Raw genomic sequence first — 14,129 nt, 5'->3', positions numbered from 1 at the left:
CCAAATCCTCCTCTTTGGGTTCAATTTAAGGAATGAATTTGGGTGGATTTTAGAGGTCCAAATCCATGAATTTCAAATTCCTTCGTAAACTAGTTATTTGAAATCCCACCACTCCACTCTCTCTCTCCTTCACCTTTGGCGACCATTTCTGGCCACCACCTCTAGCGACCACTGCCAGCCATCGTTGCCAACAACCATCTCCGGCCACCACCTTTGGCGATCATCTCTGGCCACTATCTCCGGCGACCATATATCATCGGCGAAAATCATCCTTGCTCCATGTTTTATTTTCTAAAAAATAAAGAGAAAGCTTGTGTGGTTGCTAGGGTTTGAACCCCCAACCTTATTCATAAGAAATAAAACCTTCAACCAATTAAACTAAACCTGAATTTGTGTTTGTTATTTTAAATATATATCTTATATTGCTAAATAAATGAAAATAAAAATCATATTTCATATATTTTTTTTATTCTTAATCAAATGTACATGTAAATTCCTAAACTGTCAAACAAAAATTTTTAAATTGAAATTCTCAATGAAATCTTCACATTTAAATTTTTTATCCAAACTAACAACAGAATTTCAAATCAAAGGATTTCAAATACAAGGATTTCAAATGCATAGATTTGAAATCCAAATTCAAATTCAAATCCAAATCCAAGAATCCAAACGGACCCTTAAAGAAATTATTTGGATTTGGCCCAAATCCAAGATAGATTTGAAAAGGCCAAAGCCATGAATTAATCACAAGTACAAATAGTTATTTGAAATCCCACTACCCCACTCTCACTCTCACTCTCACTCTCCCTCACCTCTGGCCACCACCACCGGCCACCTTCGGCGATCACCTTCGCCTTGGCCAATCTCCTCCTTGCTCCATGTTTTATATCCTAAAAAATAAATACAAAGTGTACCTCTAGCCACCACCGCAGGCCACTTTCTCCCCAGCCGATCTCCTCCATGCTCCATGTTGTATTTTTCAATTCACCGAGCCATCATGCAACTATGTACCCTTCTCGGCCCATCCTATTAGACTCTCATTTTGCAGGTTTTCAATCCGACTCGACTTATCCTCCTCTTTCTTTTGATCCGACATGTATATTGACACTAGCGCTACTCATCACATGACAAGCAATGGTGGCGTCTTGCATGATCCTAATACTTACAACGGTAATGACGTTGTTCTTCTTGGTAATGGTACATGATGCGCGCCTTGCCTATAGCCCACACTGGTACCATTTCCCTCACTCTAGGCTCCTCTAAATTCCAATTAACCAATCTTTTTCATGTTCCATCTCTCAAAAAGAATTTACTTTGGTTGCTTGTTTTACAAAGGATAACAATATATGTTCGTATTTCTTTTGAGCCTACTCATTTTACTATCTCTGATTTGTCTTATGGTATTCCTCTTTTTCATGGCCCATGTAAGGATGGTCGATCTATATCCCTTGTTCGTGTTGTCACCGCAAGCCTTAGTTGCAACCTTTTCCGCTTTGTGGCATAATCGCTTAGGTCATCTGTCCGCCGACATACTTTCTCGTTTGGCTTTATGTTCTTCTAGTTTAGGCCGTGTTACTAGGAATTTTTGTAAAACATGTGCTTTGGAAAAGTCCACCAAACTTCCATTTATTTCTAATAAATTACGCCAAATTGTCCTTTTTATTTAATTCATTTAGATGTTTGGATGTCGTCAATTTCTTCGATTCTGGATTATAAATATTATGTGTTGTTTATTGATGATTATAACTGTTTTTCTTGGATTTACAAATGAAACATAAATCATAGGTTTTCTCTCATTTTCGAAATTTTTATTTCATGGTGCACAATATTTTTAGGCGTTCTATTAAATTTTTCCAAAGTGATGGTGGTACGGAATTTGTGAATTCCTCTTTTATTGATTTTTGTCATTCTCATAGGATTGTTCGACGTTTATATTGTGCACACACACCTCAACAAAATGGGTTTGCGGAACGTAAGCATCGACACATTGCCACCATCACTCGCACTCTTCTTACACAATCCAATGCATCTTTTCCCTTGTGGATCGAGGCGGCTTTAACTGTCGTTCTTTTCATCAATATTTTGCCTACACCAGTCCTAGCTAGGTTGGTCTTCTCCATATCTTCGTCTATTTGGTCGGTCTCCTAATTATTCGTCTCTTCGCACGTTTGGATATGCTTGTTATCCGTACCTAAGGGCTTATACTACTAACAAATTGGCATCTCGTTCCAAAGAATGCATTTTTGTAGATTACAGTGATCATTACAAAAGCTACTATTGCTTGGATCCTCTCACCAACCAGGTCTACACTTCGCGCCATGTTATCTTTGCTGAGCAAAGTTTTCATTTTGCTCGTGCATGCCTAAGTCGACAGCACCCTTGGAGGAGCCTTTGGAGCTTCATCTAGTTGCATTGCCACTCATACTGCCCCTACCTACTGTTGTTCCTGCTCCACCTCCTATTCAGCTGCCTGCCTACCTACACCACCACCGGGCCCTCCCTCTCCACCTCCCTCACCGGGCAAGATATATATACAAGTGATCTTTGCATGTACTAGAAAAATCAAGTAATGCACATGCACAATGCAATGGAAAAGTGCCTATTATGGATCGAATATCCAATATGGAAAATTGATAGGGAATTGCTATGCACTTTTCTATAAATTTGCAGAAGAAATTAAGTTTATCTCTCATACCATTAAATGGTACTATTGGTTGGAAAGGAAAAAAACAGTACTAATCAGATACCACCAAACGCGGATGACGTATGCCCTATATCATCAGTTTGTCTAGCCTGAGAAATGTGCATTCAATATATATGATTTTTCAAAAACCAGACACCAATTTTCATCAAACCTCCAATCTTATCTATCTATCTCCACGAATTAATTCTTAACTCTCTCTAACAACAAAGAAAGCCTCTATAGAATATTCAAACTATATTTTATTACCAACGGCATGAAAAGGAAATTTTCTATGAAATCAAAGTTTATTCATGGCGCCATGTCTAGGGTTCAAAAATGATTGTTCTAACAAATTTCAACCATGCAAGCATAATATCTTTTCAAATTGAAAGCAAATTACCTCATCCATTTGCAAAATTCCTTCTTCACATTCAGATCACATCATGATCCCATCATGCTTTACCGTACACTGACAGACTAAGCAGGACTCTCTCTGACAAATAAGAAACTCTTTGAGCAGTGAGGCTAATTCAATGATTGACTTGTTAAGATATGGGGAAAAAAAAAAACGTGGTCTAGATATTGAGAGTCATCCATAAGCAGACATTGAGATATATTCAATACTTCTAGATATTCCATTTTGTTCGGTATATAAGCCAAAGCTCCTTTGCCCACCATTGTGCACCGAAGACTTAAGATCTTAAGTTTAGGGGTAAAGGCGCATCAATGGCCCCTGAAAATTTTGCAGGAATAGGGCACATGATTTTAAGCTTGGAAAAGTGAACACTTAGACCTTTCAGCTGCACAGAGAAAGTGCTCTTTTTTTATGAATATGTGGAAATGGAAAATCAAGCATGATATCTTATATTTTAGGGTAAAGGCAATAATGGCCCTTACAAATTTTGCGGCAAAAGGGCACACATGATTTAAGCAAGAGAGCATCATTTATTCAAATAAAGCCTTTTTTATATATTACATTTAGGTTAGTGAACACTAAGACCTTTCAGTTGCACAAAGCAAGTGCTCATTTGTTGTGAATATGTGGAAATGGAAAATCAAGCATGATATATATATATATATATATATTTCCACAACTTAAACTCAAAACACTCTTTAAGATCCCCATCATTCTGTCGCTTGACTCCGAATCATCAAATCAAGCATTTGGTTCTCGAGGAACAATAAAGAAATGAGACTTTACCGTACTAAAATGAAGCTTCTTCCAAATGATGGGGTCAAATCAAGCTACACGCTATGACATACACACGGTAGAAATACCAGAAGTCAAATTCTTAACATTAAGAAGCATGAATATCTTTAGAAGGATATCACACTCCATTGTCTGCCCATTTGTGAATTGTTGAATCTTTATTGCTTGCCATTTGAGAAGAGATTGTTGTAAGTTCTTTATACACTACTGAAAACATACAATGCACCAAAAACACAAGTTATACTATAATCATTGTACCTAGTATATCTTAGCCTAATATGCACGAGCACTTACCAAATGAAGTCATCTCTACAATAGCTGCCTATAAGCCTTTATGTCCTTGGAACAAAGATCTTCCAACCAGTACATAATGAATAGAAAGACTCACACAATATGGGGCAGTGACAATGAATGCTTGGTGTATCTCTATGTAGTCAGGGACCCCTGCTTTTATATTGAACCGATGTCTCCTAGTCCCTCCCATAAAGGTGTCTAGGAGTCCAATCCTTATATGATTCTAATAAAAGACTTGATATACCATATATATATCTGATTATACAGCTCACATGATAGCTGTGTATCTAAGCAATCCTATGCCAATATGGATTATGCTTTAGTTAACTATCCTATTACTTACACCTTAAGTATTATTGATTAATTAACCCGGATATAATAATGCCTAAGTCCATTTATTTTCTTACAATTGTACCTACAGCCATCAAAGAACAAACCAGGTACTATGGATTAAAATAAAATAAAAAAACAAAACAAAAAGATTGATAACCAGGTATCGAAGTGATTTGTGGAAAACATTATAACCTAACTTGGATATTTTCTAATATTCCTAGAGAATCTCCTAGTGCACTTTATATTGTTGGATATTTAAAATCATCTGTTAAGACAAATTTTTTGGAAAAATTCAAAAGCATCATATATATCAAACTTACAAGACAATTGAGGATTGGGAACGTACGTACATATATGCAAGCTAACTGGACATGAAACTATTCTATGACAAAATGTTCATAAAACTAATGAAAATTATAGAACATCGATCAACAAGTTATGTCAAACTGTAAACAAGTAACTAGTTCATACTACATTAGAATTTTGCATAATGTGATCTTTCTATGTGTATCACTTAGTATGTCTATTGATAAGTAAATGCTAGAAAATTTCCGGATGTCCACAATTTTTTTATGAATAAAATATAAATTCAGTTATGAAATTTTTATACAAGGAACATGTATATATATGTATATATATATATATATAGAGAGAGAGAGAGAACAAATGGAAAGGAAAAAGCATATTAGTTTAGATGGAATTAAGAGTTACAAAGGATGTTCTTCCATGTGCATCATGATAATAAAAATACTCGAAGACAATATATCATTTTCAGAAAAAGACAACACGTACAAACACAACACAAACACAAACACAAACACAAACTCAAAAACAAAAACACAAACACAAACACACAAAAATAAAAACACAAACACAAAAACCAAGAGCAATAGAAAGGCAAGACTCGCGTGCTACATTCTTGTTTTCTTGTTCAACCATATTCTTGTTTTCTTCTTTTCAAACACAAACATGAAAGATTTCTCACTTTCAGTCCGATGATAATAATTATAATTTATGCAATTAAGAACATAACAAAAACCAAGAAAAAAAGAAAGACTAGTGTGCTAATTTCTTGTGCTTGTTTGAAGTTATTCCATTATTACTTTCTTTAGGAATTGTAAGAACGAAATTCTTTTAAGGGGGTAGATTGTGAGACCCCGTATTTTTTCAAATTTTATTTTGAAAAATATTTTAGAAATTTATTTGAGAAATAAAATGTTTTGGGTTAATTTTATAATTTTTGTTTTAAATTAGTTTGACCCATTCTTTGACTTTTTGAACTATTGGGCTTTTGATTTCAATTTGTGGCTTGTTAGAAATGTCTCAAACACACGAACACGTAGGCGCAAATTGTGCATCGATCAGAGCTACGGTTTGAAAGATACGAGCGTTTAAAGTGAGGGACATTTTTGTAAATTTACAAATATGAGTTTTAAAAATTCAAAATCAAATTTTTATCTTCATTTCTCTCTCCTCATTTACATTCACGCTACCCAACCTCCCCTGACACAGACTTCACTCCCTCTTTTTTTTTTTTTTTTTCTTCTCCTTTATCTTTCTTTTTTTCTTCTTATCCTTTCTCTCTTTTCTCTGCATCAGTCCATTCCCATGCTTCTCTCTCTCTCTCTCTCTCTCTCTCTCTCTCTCTCTCTCTCTCTTGGCATCTCCATCCCCAGCCCAGCTCACCGGCGCTGACCACCAGCCCACTCTCCTCTCTTTCTCCCTCATCTCGCCCCCTTGCCACCGAACCCAGCCCCTCCTCTCTTCCTCTCTCCATGGCCTCAGCTCCTCCCAAAACCAAGCCTCCCCAAAACACATAAATCCCACCAGCCGAAAATTTAGGCAAAATTACCGAAATTTAGGCGAAACCATTGAAATTTGGCCGAAAACGAGTTAGTTGTGTGTTAAAATTTCCATAGTCCAAAAAAGCGAAAATTTCGCCGACATTTTCAAAATTTAACTCCTTACTACTGGGGTCTATTTCCCATTTTTTTTTGGGCCAAAAGTAGAGGTGTACAATGGGCTGGTCCGATCCGTTTAAATTGATCGAGCCCATTCGTACTTCGTGTCGTGCTCAGGCTACCCCATTTAATAATTAGGGTGGTCCAACCTAACCCAATTATTGTTAACCTTAAGCCCAGTCCGGCCCATGGCCCGATCCATAACGAGTCGTGTCAAGCTGGGCCGGCCTGATTATTTATTTTAAAATTTTAATAATTATTTAAGAATAATTAATAATTAATTTTTTTAAGTTGTTCAACATATATCGTCCCAATAAAATTATAGAGAAATTAATATTTGACTTATAACGATTAGTTGTACAATTGAAATATTGCCACATAAAGAAACAATTTGATAAAAACACATTAATGATAAATTGTTGTTTAAATAAATGGCAATTAATAATGTATTACTTGGAATAGAATATATAATGTTTATTAAATTTTTTAGAAATTCTTGAATTTAAATAAATATTATTATTTATGGAGACATAAATTAGTTTATAAAATTTGAAAAACCCCCTAAAACTTATAATACCTCTTTTTATCCTTTTAACGCGAGCTGACGCGCTGATATCACTGTAACTAAATTTTTTTTCGGTACAATACTGTAACTGATTTTTTCTGAAACTGAATTTTTTGCTGAAACTCAATATTTTGCTAAAAAGAAAATCAAACACTGAAACTGAAAAAATCGAATATTTACGGAAATTGAAAATAAGATATTCCCTCAAAATGAAATATTCAAATTGTAACTAAATTGAGAAAATAATTTAATTACACTATCACACTGCTTAAACATTCTATTACACCTAAAACAAAACAATTTCACATAAATACTCAAAACAAATAGTTACATAATTCATAGCTCTAGGCATTTTTTCAATTACAACTGAAACTGAATCAAAATCTTCAAAACTTCAAATTCTCAAATCTTCAAATATATTTTTAAATTCTAACTGAAACTGAATAATAAAACAATTTCAATAAAAAATAAATGAAACAAAAACACTATAATTATATGCAAAACATAGTTATAAGTGAAACTGAATATTTACGAAGTGAAACTAAAACTAAATTTTCAAAGAAATTGATGTAGATATATGACATAAATGAGATCAAACAATAAGTCTACAAGGGCAAATAAATTATGGCTGATTTATTTAATTTGATTTTGTTCAAGATATGAATTATATTACAAGGCAAACTTTTAGAAACCAAACATAATACACAGACTCCAAGTTTTTTTTTCCTATTCTAACCTCACCTATTCATTTTTTGTCTCCGCACATTTTCTCAACAACCAAACAGCAAAGAAGAAGCTCCAAAATCATCAAACATTAAACAAACGTCATCGAATAGAAAGCGAATAACAATTTCAAAACTTGAAAAATGAAGCTCACCTCTGCCTCACCCATCTTAGTGATGCTCACCTCTGCCAGCTATTGATAGCCTCGCCGGTCTCACCCACCACACTGCTCACCTCTGCTTCCTTCTTCGAAACCTTAACCTCTGCCCCCTCCGCCGCCGCCTCTACCGGCTTCGCCGAAGACTAATTACAAAAAATGAGTCAATGATCGGAAAAGCTAGGCAGATCGCTAACTGGAGAAGTTGTGGCCTTTGTGGCTTCGATTCGCCGCCGTGGCTGGTTGGATGGAGAATCCGAGCACACCATCGTGCTCAGGACGTCGAAAGGAAGAAGATTTGGGTGGTTCAGCATTCTAACTCAGCCATAAAAGGCAAATCTTCGGCGAGCACCACCAATCGAGGTCGCGGCGATCTGGACTGTTTGGGCATGATTCGGGGCAAAGTGATGACAGAAGGGGAGAGAGAGAGAGAGAGAGAGAGAGAGAGCTGATGGTGGTGATCTTGCTGGCAACTGTAGCCAGACAATGCCACACACGCCGACGACAGCCGCGCACAGAAGAGAGAGAACAGAGAACACGCAGAGAGATTGAGAGAGAGAGAGAGAGAGAGAGAGAGAGAGAGAGAGAGAGACTGAGAAATGAAAAGATTAAGTGACCAGGGCTATAATCGAAAAATAAAAATAAAAGGGGGTCAAACCTAGCTGGGTGTTAGTTGACCGGGGGAGTTTTGGGAGAGTTTAAGTAATTAATAGGGGGTTTTAAATTAGTTTTATTAAAGGTAGGGGTTTTGAAATAACTAAGCTCTAATTAAGGAGTTTTTAATAGTTAATTTACTATTTAAATATTTCATAGATTTTAGCTTAGTTAGTTGGGGTTTTATTTGTCTGTATAAGGATGGGGGTTCAAACCCTAGCAACCACACTTTGTTTTAACTTTTTTGAAATTAAAACATGAACAAGGAGGAGATTGGCTAGAGGTGTCGCCGGAGATAGTTGTCGGTGATGGGCGGAGATGGTTGCCAGCGCCATTGGCTGTCGATGTCCCGCCGACGATGGTGACCGGAGGTGATGAGGGAGAGAGAAAGTGTGGTGGTGAGAGTTCAAATAACTAGTTGAAGAAAGTATTTGAAATCTATGAATTTAGGATTCTAAAATCTACCATGGTTTGGGCCAAATACAAATTCATTCCTTAAATTGAATCCAAACAGGAGCATTTGGATTAGAGGATTTCAAATCCAAATCCTCTCAATGAAATCCCTAAATACAAACGAGCCCACAGTTAATGTGAGAAGCACTTGAACCACCTCCATGTAATCTGGTTTTCTTTCAAAATGCATCCGAGCAACCCCTAAAGAATGCCTTTTAAAGTTCAAACACCTCATGCACGGGCCTCGAGTCTGATTATGCTCATGCACATGTTGCCATGTTGGCGTGCAACCTTGATGAATGATTTGATACCATCCATTTAAAGCTGCTAATTACTAATTATGTTTTTATTATAAATCCATTGCATATATATATATATGTCCATTTTCAACTTCCTGCTAAAGCAGTGAATTCACATTTATGACTTTCTGAAACATAAATCATCACAAATAAAACATTACATGGTAAAATTTTCCCAAAATGAAGGAAGCAGAGGATAACTAGAATACTTTGGGGTAAAGGCAGCAATAGCCCCTGCAAAGTTTGAGTCCAAAGGGCACATAATTCAATCACTTTCATGATGGTAGCAGGAAAATAAATACATAGAATATATAGTCAATGACTCGAGCCCTTTCCAATTCTTGGTAGGGTTTTCGAATCCAGCCATTGTTACTAGATTCCAGACTGCAGGTAGAACAAGTTGCTTGAGATTGGGGCTTCTCCAAGGAGTATCAGTATTAGTCCCAGATCTATCATAATCAGACAATTTATGTTCAAATAAAACCATTTTTATATAGTACACTTTGGGAAAGACCTTTTAGCTGCACAGATCAAGTGCTCATTTGTTGTGACCATGTAGAAATAGAAAATCAAGCATGTAACGCCCCGATCCTAGGGCCCAAAAATACACTGAAATTTTGTCCTTTAAACCCTTTTTTTTTTCAAAGAATGAGCCATGTACTTAATATAATAAATAAATACGTTAAATAAATCAGAGTGTGAGCCCAAAACATTTATGTAAAATTCACTGTATAAAATCAGTTAAATCTTGCCGGAAAAGCTCGAACTGGCCGGAGAAGCCGCCGGCCTGAAATTTCTCGATCTGCCGCCGTGAGGGGTCGTCGGAGCTAGGGGATGCCATGGCTGAACTCGCCAGGGCCTGGGGAAGAGAACCCAGGTGGTCCGGCGCCGCGATTTGGCCGGAAAACTAGAGATCGCCAGCGAGGACATCTTCTCTGTCTTGCGTCATTTCTCCGTTGACGATGGTCGGCCGGCGATGGGGACGGTCGCTAGAGGTCGGCGACGGCGAGAGGAACTCACCGGTGCCCGCCGTTGGTCGAGGGGTGGCCGGACGGCGAAACTACCGAGGGGAGAGGGCAGGCGGAGAGAGAGAGAAGAGAGAGAAGGGAGACGTGGGGGGGGGGAGAGAGAAATCTGACTTTTTGGGTATTTAAAACCCACTTTCGTAAAAATTACAAGTTTGCCACTCACTTCACATGTCCGTATCTTCCAAATCGTAACTCCGATCAACTCGTGCCGCTTGTCTACGAACTCGTGGACTCGAGACCTTTTCAACGTGCCCAAAGTCAAAGACGAAAGTCCATTAGTTTTAAAAGTCAACTTTTTGTCACGCCCAATTTAACACAAAATTTAAAAATTAACCCAAAACCTTTTTAAATTCCAAAATCCTTAAAATAAATTCGCAAAATATTTAAAAAAACTCCTTGAAAAATACGGGGTCTTACAATCTACCCCCCTTTAAAAAAAAATTTCGTCCTCGAAATTCCCAAGGGAAAGTAAAAACAGAACAAGCTCACACAAACACAAGTAAGCACAACCAACAACAAATCACACGTCAGAAAACTCTTTCAGTTAAAAGAAAAACTGAGAATAGCGCAAGCACGATGTAAAATAAAATACGATGACGAATCGAAACCTTCACTTGGGAACTGCAGATAACGAGCTTGTCGTGTTCCATCCGCATCCGTTTTCCAAGATCTTCGAGTGCATTCAGCTTGATCTTCGATTCTTTCCAGTAGCTTGCCTCAATTCTCGATGACTCTGAATTCTCTATCTTCAGAACTTCCATCTTCATGTGCGAGTCGCTCAACCACTTCTGAAGCGTTGCCACTTGAGATCGCAAAACAGTAACCGCTGAGTTCCGGCAAACAAACAACAACCTAGGTCTTACCTAGCTACTACCTTGAAAACCCTACTTACTCGGTGAACAAACCCTTCAACCAACTAAAAATACTACTCTACTGTTTCCCTTGAACCTTTGTTCTCTAACAAATAATCTTACTCCAACCTTTCTAAATTCAAACCTCTTACTAAATCTCCAACTTCAACTTTTCTTGAACTTGCTGAGGAGCAGAGAGGCAATGGCAGTGCAGGGGACATTTCTCAAAATTTTCTCAAACATTTTCATGGTTCAAATAAAATACATTTCTGAAATCACATAAAAATTATTTTCTTTCTCAAACTGGCTTTACAAACATTTTCTGAACTGATTTTCTCAAACTGATTTCTCAACTGATTTCCTCAAACTTTCTGTAACATCACCATTCCTCACCCGGGCAGTGTGGGATCACTCACTTTTCCTCACCTGGTAGCTCGCCACTGCCTTGCGCAGCCGCCCACTCAGGGTCTTGGTCCCTGGGTCTTGCAATCCACACACTTCCGGCCGGGTCTAGCTCTGATACCAATTTGTAACGCCCCGATCCTAGGGCCCAAAAATACACTGAAATTTTGTCCTTCAAACCCTTTTTTTTTTTTTTTTTCAAAGAATGAGTCATGCACTTAATATAATAAATAAATACGTTAAATAAATCAGAGTGTGAGCCCAAAACATTTATGTAAAATTCACTGTATAAAATCAGTTAAATCAAATTAAAATAGGTCCCACTGCCTCGTCTTCTCCTTACTGCCTCCTCAGCCTGCTTAACCTGCAAAACATCAATAACCACACTAGAGGATCATTTCTCGTAACTGGATCGAAGGCCAAATCTTGTCGGAAAAGCTCGAACTGGCCGGAGAAGCCGCCGGCCTGAAATTTCTCGATCTGCCATCGTGAGGGGTCGTCGGAGCTAGGGGATGCCATGGCTGAACTCGTCGGGGCCTGGGGAAGAGAACCTAGGTGGTCCGGCGCCGCGATTTTGCCGGAAAACTAGAGATCGCCGACGAGGACATCTTCTCTGTCTCGCGTCATTTCTCCGTCGACGATGGTCGGCCGGCGATGGGGACGGCCGCTAGAGGTCGGCGACGGCGAGAGAAACTCACCGGTGCCCGCCGTTGGTCGAGGGGTGGCCGGACGGCGAAACTGCCGAGGGGAGAGGGCAGGCGAAGAGAGAGACAGAAGAGAGAGAAGGGAGACACGGGGGGGGAGAGAGAAATCTGACTTTTTGGGTATTTAAAACCCACTTTCGTAAAAATTACAAGTTTTCCACTCACTTCACATGTCCGTATCTTCCAAATCATAACTCCGATCAACGCGTGCCGCGTGTCTACGAACTTGTGGACTCGAGACCTTTTCAACGTGCTCAAAGTCAAAGACAAAAGTCCATTAGTTTTAAAAGTCAACTTTTTGTCACGCCCAATTTAACACAAAATTTAAAAATTAACCCAAAACCTTTTTAAATTCCAAATAAATTCTAAAATCTTTAAAATAAATTCGCAAAATATTTAAAAAAACTCCTTGAAAAATACGGGGTCTTACAAAGCATGATACACTTCCGCGACTGAGACTTAAAGCACTCTTCAAGATTCCCATCATTCTATTACTTGACTCTTGATTATGAGACCAAGTATTTGGTTCTCGAGGAACATTTAAGATGTGGGACTTCACCGTACTCAAGTAAAGCTTTTTCCAAAGGATGGGATCATGACACACGCCAAGAGGTACATATGCAAGAAACATCATAAATCAAATCCATGACATTCAAATTCATGAATTAATATCCATGAAATTTTAGAAATCAAACAATCTTTTAGGCTTCAAGGAGTCCAAGTTATGGTCCGCAGATTCAGAAGTAGCGTCAGTACATATAAAAACTTTGTGTTAATTACTAACCAAGGGAAAAATTAATAAATTACATGTGCTACATTCAGTTGAATTGAACAAGGTATATTTATATACCTCTGGTAAATCATTGAATATATTGATGATTAATTCAAATCAATATCCCAAGCTCATCATTGGCATGACCTTCCTCTTCATCTTGGCCTTCAGTGGCGTCGGAAACCTTAATCATTTTCTTTACGAAAGACAAAACAAGAAAATTTGACTAGGATGTATGGCGCTGATGTGCAAGCTAACCGGCTGTCTAAAGTCAATTTTATAGGTGGAGTGGAATGTTCTCGAATAGTGGTTTTGGGAAAACAATGAACTTGAATATGTGGTTAGAAGGACAGTTTTAATTGAAACCAATGGGCTAGAATATATATAAATTCTACGAGGGATTCTATGGACACCCATATCTTAAATATTTTTGAACAATAATACCCCTGTACAAAATGACTAAAATATACATAATTTTTAATAATAATATAATTTTAGGAAACTTTTCTTAATCATATTGCAAGAAAACTTCATAATAAAAAGGCCAAAGTACATTTTTAGTCTATGTACTTTAACGAAATTTTCACTTTGGTCCTCGTTTTTTCAATTTTGACAATTTTAGTCTCGTACTTTCATTCGTTTGCAATTAGGTCTAAACTGTTAACTCCGTTTTTTTTTGAGATATAAATATGACATGACAACACATATGAATGAATATTTAATTTAAACATTTCATGATTAATATGGTCTAAAAAACAATTTATATATATTATAATTAACAAAAAGATAATTAAGAAAGAAAGGAAAGACAAAATCTTAAATGATTTTTTTAGAAAAAGACATGTGTCCAAATGTGATTGGACAACGTCACCTTGTTAAATGAGTTCCACTCATAAGTTATTTAAAATGTCCAAAATATCTCTGTTACGTCATATTTTCACCAATAATTTAAACCTAATTAATGATTTGGACCCAATTACAAACTTAATGAAAGTACTAGCTAGACTGAAATTTCCAAAATTGAAAGAACGAGACCAAAG

This window comes from Dryas octopetala, chromosome 3 (genome assembly GCF_963921425.1).
Source record: "Dryas octopetala chromosome 3, drDryOcto1.1, whole genome shotgun sequence".
NCBI lineage: Eukaryota > Viridiplantae > Streptophyta > Magnoliopsida > Rosales > Rosaceae > Dryas > Dryas octopetala.
Note: the sequence above shows the minus strand (reverse complement) of the source record.